The following is an 11077-nucleotide window of genomic DNA, read 5'->3' as shown; positions in this document are numbered from 1 at the left end:
TGTAGCTCTCCCTCCCACAGGATTTGGGTGCAGGCAGCTGTTTTACTGGGTCTGTTCAGATCTGGGCTCAGTCTCCCGGCTCCTTCTTATTCTCTGGATTCAAGGGTCTCTGGTGACCTGCACTGAACTGAACCGCATAAATATCTCTCTCTCTCTCTCTCTCTCTCTCTCTCTCTCTCTCTCTCTCTCTCCCTCTCCCTCTCCCTCTCCCTCTCCCTCTCCCTCTCCTTCTCTCTCTCCCTCTCATAATGTTCTCACAAGAGTTGGGCATATCCTATCTCTAACTTATTCTGGTAAAATTCTTTTTCTAATTCACCACTTTGTCTTCCCTTCAGTTAAACATCACTTTCAAACTTGGCTGCTTCTTTCTACGAATTCATTTTACTTTAAAACTGTGTGCTGAGGGTGTGTCTGTATTTCAACCACAGAGCTTAAAAGTGCCATGTCTGCACTCCAGCTAGATCACAGACCTGGGGTCTCTGGATGTGATCCCTTGCCAGAGCAGCCATGTTGCTGGATTAATATTTCTCTACAAGGAGATATGTAAACTACTGAGGGAGAAAAGTAAGTGGACTTTGGCTACTTTGTTGGTTATTCTTTCTTCTATTCTTCCCACCCCTTTTCTTCTACCCTTTCAACCCCCTAGGACTAGAAAGGAAACAAAATGGATAGTACGGAAAGAGGGCAACAATATCTTTAGACTACTTCCTGTTGATTAGGGGCATAGAGTTCCTTAGGGCAAGTTTGATCTTCCCTGTTAAGATGCCTTCTCTTTTTTCTCATTTCTTTGCAAATGATTAATTAATAAAGCTCAACCAAAAGCAACCAAGCAACAATCCAACAAAAGCAATAGCACACCTATCTGTCCAAAATATTTATATATCTTCTCAAAAGTTCCCAGAATTCCAAATGTCATGTGATCACAGAAATTATATGGCACTGGCAAAAATCACATCCCTGCTATATCACTAAACAATTCATACTCAGGTGCTGTTGACAGTCTGAAGCAGGCCCGTATCCCACTCTTGTGATTAAAATGAAAATACATCCCTATCATATTTCTCTGTTTTTTAAAGAAACAGAGAAAAGCAGTAAACCTACAAGTGACAACAATTTCCAGAACTTTTGAGATGTCTAAAAAGGTTCAATAATAACATTTATATTGTGGTTGTAACCAACAACTGCCTAATGGAACTTAAGGCCTACTCAAGTTAGGTACTATTGCCTAAACTTTAGCTTGGGAGGCCATGCGCCATAGAGGAGAACTTACTCCCAGTTGTTCCAGTTTCCTAAATCAGCACTAAATTCCTAAATTCTTGACTATAGCTAAATATATATCCCTACACCCACCTATACCTTTTACCACTAATGAGGAAGTTTCTCTTTGCAACAGACAGAACCATTACAGACAGTACAACTGGTAAAAATGAGAGAAGAAATGACTTATATCTACACCAGCAAACCTTAGGGAACATTTCAGAAAGGGGTAGAAAAATTATAAGAGCCGGAAGACTGTCTTGTCTGGTGCAAGACAGTGTCTTTTATATATGATAGGGAAGCTACTCCTATGAACTCTCAACAGTATAGTTCCCTAAACAAAAAGCAGCACAAAGTAAAAATGTGTGTCAATATGGGTTGGTGAATTGTCACAGAGCCCCATCCCTTTGATGTAGAACTATAGGCAATTAATTGCTACTTAAAGACAGAAAACTTAGGGACATTGAAGAGAAAAGTATATTACCACATGTAAAAGTTGCATCCTTCTTCTATTTCTGTAACTTTAGCCATGCAATATTTTGTTCAGCTGGAGAGAATGGCCCAGTCGTTCTCCAGAAGACCCAGGTTTTCATTTCTAGCACCCATGTGGTTGCTTACAATTATTAGTAGCTTCAATTTCAGAAGATCCAATGCTTTCATTTGGCCTTAGCTGGCACCAGTCAAGCAATTGGTGCATAGATATACATGAAGGCCAACACTCATACACATGAATGGAAATACAAATATTTTTAAAAGTGTCTCCTCCGACTTGGAAATAAAAGGAGTATCAGTCTTGCATGTCCCACATAGAAAACAAACTCTTTTGTTTAAAAGAGTCAGTCAAAAACCAAGTTGAAGATCAAAATGTGAAGATCATTTTAACATTTTTTTCTGCCATTTGAACGATTAATTTTAAAAGGAGATGAAAATTAAGTCCTTCTCCTATGAGCACAAAGGCTTAGTATCCTCATGCTATAGATACCCATGGTTTAATGGAGAGATATCAAGGGCAGGCAAAGTGAGACTTGTGATTTTTATTTTTTGAAAATCCCTTTCACACAGGGATCTAAATCAAAAACTGAGTATTCACGAAAAGCTTTTTCATACTTTGAAGGGCTTCTTAGCTGTTTCTTTGGAAGAGATCATTCACCAATTCACAATGATGTAACATGAGCTGTCACTCAAAGGCAGACTTAAAATTGCTGTCACATGGGTGGAAAATCAGTGTGAGAAGAAAGTCCCTTTGTAAACTCAGAAAACATATTTTTAATGGAAAGTCTGATCATGGGATAAATGCTTTTCTGATAGCGTAAGAAGCCTTTTTTTTTAACTTCATGATGCATACCCAGACTGTCTGACCCTGGGTCTCTAGACTATAATGTGGGTTCTAATAAAGGTCTGTGTCCTTTATATCATACATATGCCTTAACATTACTGAATATTTTCATAACACCTGTGTTCCCTGCCCTCCATTTCTCTGTGTCTTTTGGCATTAAGGAAGAACAATTAAAATAATCAGTAAGTCAGAAAATAAGGCTTTGAATTAAGGTTAGAAGAATTAAGAGTTGTTTGACAAAGAAAGAAATTAAATAATTTGTTCAATTTCATTAAATACTTGCTTATTATACACTATGCATGTGCACAACTTTGTGTGAAACATTATGAAAGATAAGAAGAGGAAATAAGAAACTGCCATTCTAGGAGCAAATATGCTAAAGAATTGAAATAATTTGCAGTTTGTTGTCAATGTCTGGATGGATCCGAAGAACAACTGTTAAGGAAATTGGGGTCTGGTGATACTGAGACTTTAAACTTTAGCTGTAATACAACATCAAAAGGGCAGACTATTAAACAACTAACACTGTAAGCAGGCATTAGATGTCAACTAGCAACTTGTGCTATGGATCGGGATTATGATGAAGCAATGCTTTTATTGGCTCATATTAACTGTACATAATACTGTGTTTCATAAAGGTATTTGCATATAGGCATATAATAATCTTTGACTATGATTTCCCTGTCATGTTTTCTGTACTCTCCCACCTCCTTGTCCCTTTCTAATTCATTTTAATTTCCTAGACAGTTTCATATCTACTTTCATGTCAAGTAAACATACATGAGCCTATGTAGCCATAAACAATCTAGGCAAATGAGAGAAAATTGTAATATTTGCATTTTTGGGTCTGATTTAATTCATTTTATCTGATGGCCTCTGGTTGCTTCCATTTGCTTGTAAACATCAGCATTTGTACCACAGTATCACATTTTAGTTTCCACACTTTTGACAGAGACCTAGGTTGATTCCATAACTTAGCTATGAACACTTTTATGCGACTATCAAATGAATGTAAAACATCACTTTGATATACTGAACTGTCGTCCTTTGGATAAATAATTAGAAGTTATAGAGTTGGGGCATGTGGTAGATCTAGTTTTAGTTCTCTAATTGTTGATAGACAAAACACCCATTTCTATATAAGCTTGACTAAATTACAATATCACCAAATACTAACTCCCGTGGGTTCTTTGTTCTCTGCATCTTCACAACTTCACAATATTGGTATAATGAAATTATATGATCAGGGTAACAGTTTGAAAAGATAAATAGAATAGCAAATGTGCATCAAATATGAGAAAGAGATATCAGAAAGACCACTTGTATCATCTTAGCAATCAGTAGCATAATAAGATAGGTCTACGTCTTTTCAGTGGGCAAGGGAAAAGGGAATCTACTGTAAACTGCTTCCATTGTATAAGACAAAGATAGGGTCCTTTAGAGAGAGAGACTTAAAGATTATTCCATAATTTCACTGCTATGTTCTTGCAAGATATGCAATAGCTTGATATTCGGGCCAGGTTTGAGTCAAATGCGATTTATGATGGCATTTGCTTATTAGACACTGTTTTGGGAGCATTTGCTAGAGAGCATGCCAGAAGGAAAAGGCATCAGGACTATGAAGAACAGAAATTTAAATATGTAAATTTGTGGTTGCTTTCCTCAAACTTTATTACATAATCATAACATTCATCAATTGTTTAGTTTTCCTAGACAGAGTTTACAATGAATTACACACTAAAATTCTGTTTTCATTCAGAGAAAAATTCATTTAATTATGAAAAAGAGTGCTCCTGTCTAATCTATAGAGGCTCATAGAAAAACAAAAATTAAGGAAAAAGCTTGAACCAGCTGATTTTTACAATCAATATGCTGTACATGGGACTTTGGGTATCAATGACAAGTTGGTCATTTTGATGGATATTCTTTCAAACAACACAGTCACAATACATGCTATGAGATGCTGAGCTGCCCTTTTCTTTAAAAAATTGATGAATTGAAATTAAGAACAATGATTAACAAAATAATGCCATGTTGATGTTCGATAAGTGGAGTACATTGATATATTTGATGAAACATGGAACTTTATTTTAGATTCTTCATTGTGAACTTTCTCAGCATGATTTAATAAAACTGTAGTGTGTGAATATACAAACTAGTGTAAGAGTCATTACTTTCATTAAGAATATTACAGTGAATAAATTAACCCAAAACAATAAAACCTGAGCAGTTGATATATGTAAGTCATTTACATCTTGTAGACTCATTTGGGGAAGGGAGAATAAATGTGTTATGGTGGAGGTTTCATTAGCACTTGCATTTCAATTGACTTCGAAGCACACAATAAGAATACAAAAGCAATAAATATCATCCATAAACAAGAGGACCATACAGGGCTGAGGATTTTTTTTTAACAAGATGTTCTGTACCATTACACTTTAATAGTCCTGCTGAATTTTCAATATGAGAACAGCTAAAGAGGTCTGCCTGCCACAGTGCCATCATTGTATTCTGCAGCCATATTTTATTCCTCTTTATGACTTCACTCTGCATTCAGAACTACGTACGTGATGATGTCTCAAGGGAAATACCAAAGATGCTGCAGGGAAACAAACGTAATATTGTACAATCTCTCTGGAATTCAGTACCTGATGCTAAGGAGGTTGGTTACTTTGCAGAATAAATACTCAGTGTAAGTCATAAACTAGCAGCATGTCATCACATCCAGGGGATGTATAGGCCCGAGGACATAGTGGCAGATTCAGACATATTAAAGGCGTTTCCATTTAGCATCTTATTAGTAGTATCCTCGTTTATACAATATAAAGCCCTGCTCACTGGACTCTGGGGAAGAGACTAAAACCAGAGATTTCTTCTGACAGCTGCCCTGTGCTGCTCTGTTTACACCAAAGTCTTTGGGGAACAAGATTTCTTCTTAATCCCATGTAGCATTATTTTCAAAATATTTTTTCTCTTCCAGGGCAAAATGTGAACTTTAGCTACCACTGTTGACAATAAAGAATTAGGATCTCATTGGTGATTCTACAAAGAGCTACAGGGAATAAAAACAGCAAAGACATAATAAAAACTAATCTCCCTGTAAGGACCCTTGAGAAAAAAATTAAATACTCATCAACTCTGGCAGTGACACAAAAGAATTTTGAAAGTGCTCGTGTAAATGGACCCACTAATCCAGAGTGTGCTCCATTTGTCACAACATTTCTGTCTCTGAAACAGAAAAGCTGCTGATAGTCTATGGATGTTATACAGCCAAGTCCTCAGACTCATTCAGGTTAACATTACAGAGCACGCCCTGAGATTAATACAAGTTGATCTACCTGTAATACATACAAGCGTTTCTCTGGCTCCTCCCATAACAAGATCTTCTCTTCCTCGGGTGATAAAGGAAGGGCACTATGATCATTTTTCCTAAAGCAGCCAGGCTTCAAACCACTTCCTGTTAATCCCACTACCTCAAATGATTCTTTTTGGCATTGTAAGTCACAATCTATCATTGTCACCTTCACAGATACCTTTTCTTCTTCACTGATGGAGACTCTGATTCAGGGCATAGTATACACAGAGACAGAGATCATAGCTATACTCCACTTCTCAAGGACTAGCACCATCACTGTACATGGCTCAGACAGCTGTCATCTATATTTGGGGAAAAAGAGGGAGCAGTGGAAAATAGTAGCATATGTGATGGGGAATGTTTACCTTTTTTGGTGGCTCTAGTAGCCTCATGTGAATGACACTAGCATTTGATTTGGCTTACAGAACTCAGTTGTTTTCAATCAATTTATTTTAATTTTTGAGATTATAATATAAATACATCATGTCCAATTCCTTTCCTTCTCCAAACCTTCCTATATACCACTCCTTGGTGTCTCAAATGCATGTCCTTCTTTTATTCATTAGTTGTTGGTACACACACACACACACACACACACACACACACACACACACACACACACGCATCTAAGTTTAACCTGCGCAGTTTGCATACTGTTTGTTACTCATATGTATGATTTCAGGGCTGATCAATTGTTTCTGGATAAACAATTGGTATGCTCTTCTGTGAGACTGTTTCTTCAAGTATCAACATTTCTTAGTTGCCTGTAGTCCTTTGTGCAGAGCTGAGACCTGGTGTACTTCCCCCCTACCCACAGATCATGTCTTCTGTTGTCCTTGCTCAGCTCATGTTTAAGCAGTAATGTTGGTGGGACTCTATGAGTGTAGCTTCTGACACTGATAGGAGATACAGTCTCTTGGTACATTCCCTCATCATCTGTCTCTTACATTCTGTTCTTCTGCAATGCTTCCCGTGCCTTAGATGAACAACAGTTTCGTTGATGTACCCTTTGGAACTGGACTCCACAACTCTGCATTTTGATTGGTTATGGTTTTCGATAATAGTCTCTGTTGCAAGTAAAAGTTTCTCTGATGTGAGTGAGGAAGACACCTTTCTGTGGGTGTGAAGACAAATGTTTAGGTTGCTGCTGGTGACTATTCTGATTTTGTACAGTGGTGATTGTAGGTTCTTCTCCAAGGTCCATGACTTAACTAGCACTGAGTAGTTGACCAGCTTTCCAGTACCAGTCATGGTATCTCTTTTGTTGACTGGCTCTTCAATCTAATTAGAGAGCTGTTGGTTACTGCAGAGGCAGGCTTGCCATCAATGCACTCTTACAGTAGGTATTGTAGTATGTTGATTGTTGTATTGATTCATAGGCATCACACCTGGATGGTACTGTTCACTGCTTCCCTCCTTTGGAAGTTTGCATAGTGGCTTCTAATAATGTAAAAGCTGGTCCTCAGAGATGAGGCATTCAGCTCTAGTCCAGCTCAGGGGTTTCTGAATCCTATTTTTAAGTGCACAGTGTCTTTAGCAATAAGCTCCTTCCACCTTCAGGAAAAACAAAGGGAAATGATAATGGAATATCTTTTTTTTTTTTTTTTGAGTCTTTTCAACAAAGCTGACCGACAACTCAGAATATGGTTTCACATGTCTGGTATAGACATTTTTGTTAGGTCTTTGGTTCTTGGAGAGAGCATTGTTAGCCTAGAGGAAAAATGTCCAATCATGTAAATAGGCACATTTTTACACAGAATTACATGTATTATAGGTTAATTTAGATAAAATGGTTAATAGTTCAAACTGTGCCTGTATATTTATACATAGAATAACATGTATTATAGACTATTTTAGATAAGTAGTTAATATGATTCTTTCTGGTTCTTTTCAAAGACTCTTATTGTTATCTTACCCCTCTAATTCCTTTCATATTTGCCTCTTTCCCCTAAGGAATATCACTTTTCCCATTTCACCAATCACCTGTTTGATCAGTGTTTGGGGGAATATGATGTGAGAGAGGCAGACTGCCTTATGTTCTACATAGCTCAAGTTTGAATTGCTCATTATTTCTAAGACTAGAAATATTATGCAGGCAGACAACAACTCAGATGTATAAAGTGCTTACCCTTAGCATAACTGACGCTCAGACAAGCAGTTTAGCATAAATTATCCAAAAGACACCTACAAGTGACCTATATCACATGCATGCTCATTAGTATCACTTATATTTTTTTGAAAGTTTTGTTTTTTCTTTCATTCGTTTTACAGAAAGGGAAAGGCAAAAAGCTACTTCAGGATTTTGTCTAAGGTCACCTCACTATGTGAGCGGTAAATGTAGAGCTATGAGAACCTGAATTCAAAACTAATGGGTACTTGCAGAACAACTGTTTTTCCTTGGATCTAAAAATACTTTCCACTGCCAGCTCACAACAAGTCTCAGAAAAATTAAGCACGTGTGCATGTTCTCATACATGCACATGCACATGCACAGAAACACACATGCATGACTTTTTCTCTCTCAGACTGCTGTGTGCCTGATGAGTGAATCCTTGGCTCTGTTGATGTGCAGAGAAACTGCTCAGCAATAGCGTGTAAGTTTTGTTTTTGAACTCCATAGAATGCAGCAGCAATACTTCGTCATTTCCATAATTGTAGAATGAACATCAGAGTTCTTCCTCTGTACATTTGACCTGCAAAGAGATTCTCATAGATAGTGTTGTAAAGCAAAATATAATTTCACATTCAAAGAGCCCTGGGGTTTGAAACTAAACCCTTCAAGCTCTTGGCTTTCACTGAGTTTTAGTCTCAATTACTGTTGATGGATGTGCCACTGAAGATTTTATTAACATACACATTTTCTTAGGCAAGCCACTGAACAGAGCAGCATAGCCATCATTTTTGTCACTCAAATCTGATTTTTCCATATTCCTTCTCACCACACAGAGCATTTCTCCTATTTTCCTAGTTCAGAAAGTTTCTATAGAGATTGTGAAACAAATTATTATATATTTAAAAATATTTATATTAAGCATGAACTAATAGTATGCCCCAGAGTTAGGAATAGTGACAATAGGGTACTATGGCTTAAAAGTGAAGAAAAGAGTGGCCATTCTTTCACATGCTAAAAGCTCTTTTGATTATAAAAATGACGTGAATGAACACACCTCATATTCTTCATTTCTTTACCTTGTAAATTAACACCATGTACCTTTGATGTGTGATCAATCAGTATCAACAAAATCTTGATTTTTTAACCTCTCCTATTCCTCTAATTAGAAAGAAGGCAATTTTCAAGAAATTGCGTTATAAAATCCTCTACCTTTTAATTAATATCTTGACACTGTCTGCAAACATTTCACTGAAATGTAGCCTGTCGCATCTGAAATTGAGTAATGATGCCCTAATATTTTAGATACATTTCCTGGAAAATCTACATACCTTATGATTAATTCAATAAGCAGAAAAGTACTTATCTTTATAGGATTTTGCACTTGGGGAAAATTTTTGTAAACAACTAATTACTCCTATATTATGACAGCCAGGAGTGCATTATTCTCTTTTATAGAAATGACTCAATGTGCCTGCCACCATAGCCAGCCCAAGTGAACCCAGTTGCCCCTAGCACACCTACAGATCACACAGAACTGTGCCAGGATGTGTGATGATGATGAGGACACTGCTTTGGTGTGTAGCAATGGCTCCGGGCTGGTGAAGGCAGGCTTAGCAGCTGATGATGCCCACAGAGCTTTCATCCTGTCCATAGTGAGTTGACCACACCACCAGGTTGTTATGGTAGGTATGGGGCAGAAGGACTCCTATGTAGTTGATTAAGCCCAGAGCAAGCAAGTTATCCTGACTCTGAACTACCCCACTGAGCATGGCATAATCACCAACTGTGATGACATGGAGGAGATTTGGCATCATACATTCTACAATGAGCTCTGTATGATCCCAGAGGAACACCCAACACTGCTCACTGAAGCCACACTGAACCCCAGGGCCAACCATGAGAAGATCATGTTTGAGACCTTCAATGTGCCTGCCATGTAGGTGGCCATCCAGCCAGTGCTGTCCCTATATTCTTCTGGAAGAACCACAGGCATTTTTCTGGATTCTGGCAATGATGTAACTCATAATGTTCTTACCCATGTTATCATGCTTCTGGATCTCGCTGGTCACTGACTACCTTACGAAGATCCTCCCTGAGAGTGGGTACTCCTTTGTTACCACTGCTGAACTTGAAATTGTCCGTGATATAAAAGAAAACATTTACATTGCCCTGGATTTTGAGAATGAGATGGCCACCTCTGTGTCGTGTCTTATTCCTCTCTGGAGAAGAGCTATGAACTTCCTGATGGCCAGGTCATCATCATTGGCAACGAGCATTTCCGCTGTCCTGAGATTCTCTTCCAGCCCTTTTTCATTGGTATGAAATCTGCTGGCATTCATGAAACTACTTACAATAGCATCATGCAGTCTGATCCACAAAGACCTGTATGCCAATCATGTCCTATCTGGAGGCATCACTGTGTATCCTGGTATTGCTGATCGTATGCAAAAGGAAATCACTGCATTGGCTCCCAGCACCATGAAGATTAAGATTATTGCTTCCCCTGACCATAAATACCCTGTCTGGATTGGGGGTTCCCTCTTGGCCTCTCTGTCCACCTTCCAACAAATGTGGATCAGCAAGCAAGAGTATGATGAGGCAGGCCAATCCATTGTCCATCGCAAGTGCTTCTGAGGTGTCTAGTTTATATTCAGGAGGACAGTATTGTACTTCATGGAATCCTCTGAGCCCCTCCCCCATCTCTCATCAGTAATTGTACAGTTTGTTTACACACGTGCAGTTTGTTTGTGATTCAAATATTTATTGCTTTATAAATAAACCAGACTAGGACTTGCAACCTACAAAAAAAAAATGCCCCATGTGATGCAGAGGACACTTAAGGCTATCACAAGACACCAGATCTATCAGACTGTCTGGACTGGACTATGATGAAGAGGGCTACAAAACTTGAAGTCAGCAAAAGACATGAGATTTTGAAAAGGAGAAGGGAATGGAAATGATATTGGTTTTGCTTTAGGTACTACTCTGAGATAAAATGTTTGCTATTATTTCATTA

At 38.0% G+C, this 11077-nt stretch overlaps 1 pseudogene; it reads left to right on the top strand.

Annotated features, from left to right (window-relative positions):
• Window positions 1-9605: 9605 nt before the first annotated feature.
• On the top strand, window positions 9606-10695 carry Actc1-ps1 (actin, alpha, cardiac muscle 1, pseudogene 1; annotated as a pseudogene).
• The last annotated feature ends 382 nt before the right edge of the window (window positions 10696-11077 follow it).

The sequence above is a fragment of the Rattus norvegicus genome, chromosome 4 (assembly GCF_021556685.1).
Source record: "Rattus norvegicus strain SHRSP/BbbUtx chromosome 4, alternate assembly SHRSP_T2T, whole genome shotgun sequence".
Taxonomy (NCBI): Eukaryota; Metazoa; Chordata; class Mammalia; order Rodentia; family Muridae; genus Rattus; species Rattus norvegicus.
Note: the sequence above shows the minus strand (reverse complement) of the source record. Positions and strands in the feature narration are given on the sequence as shown.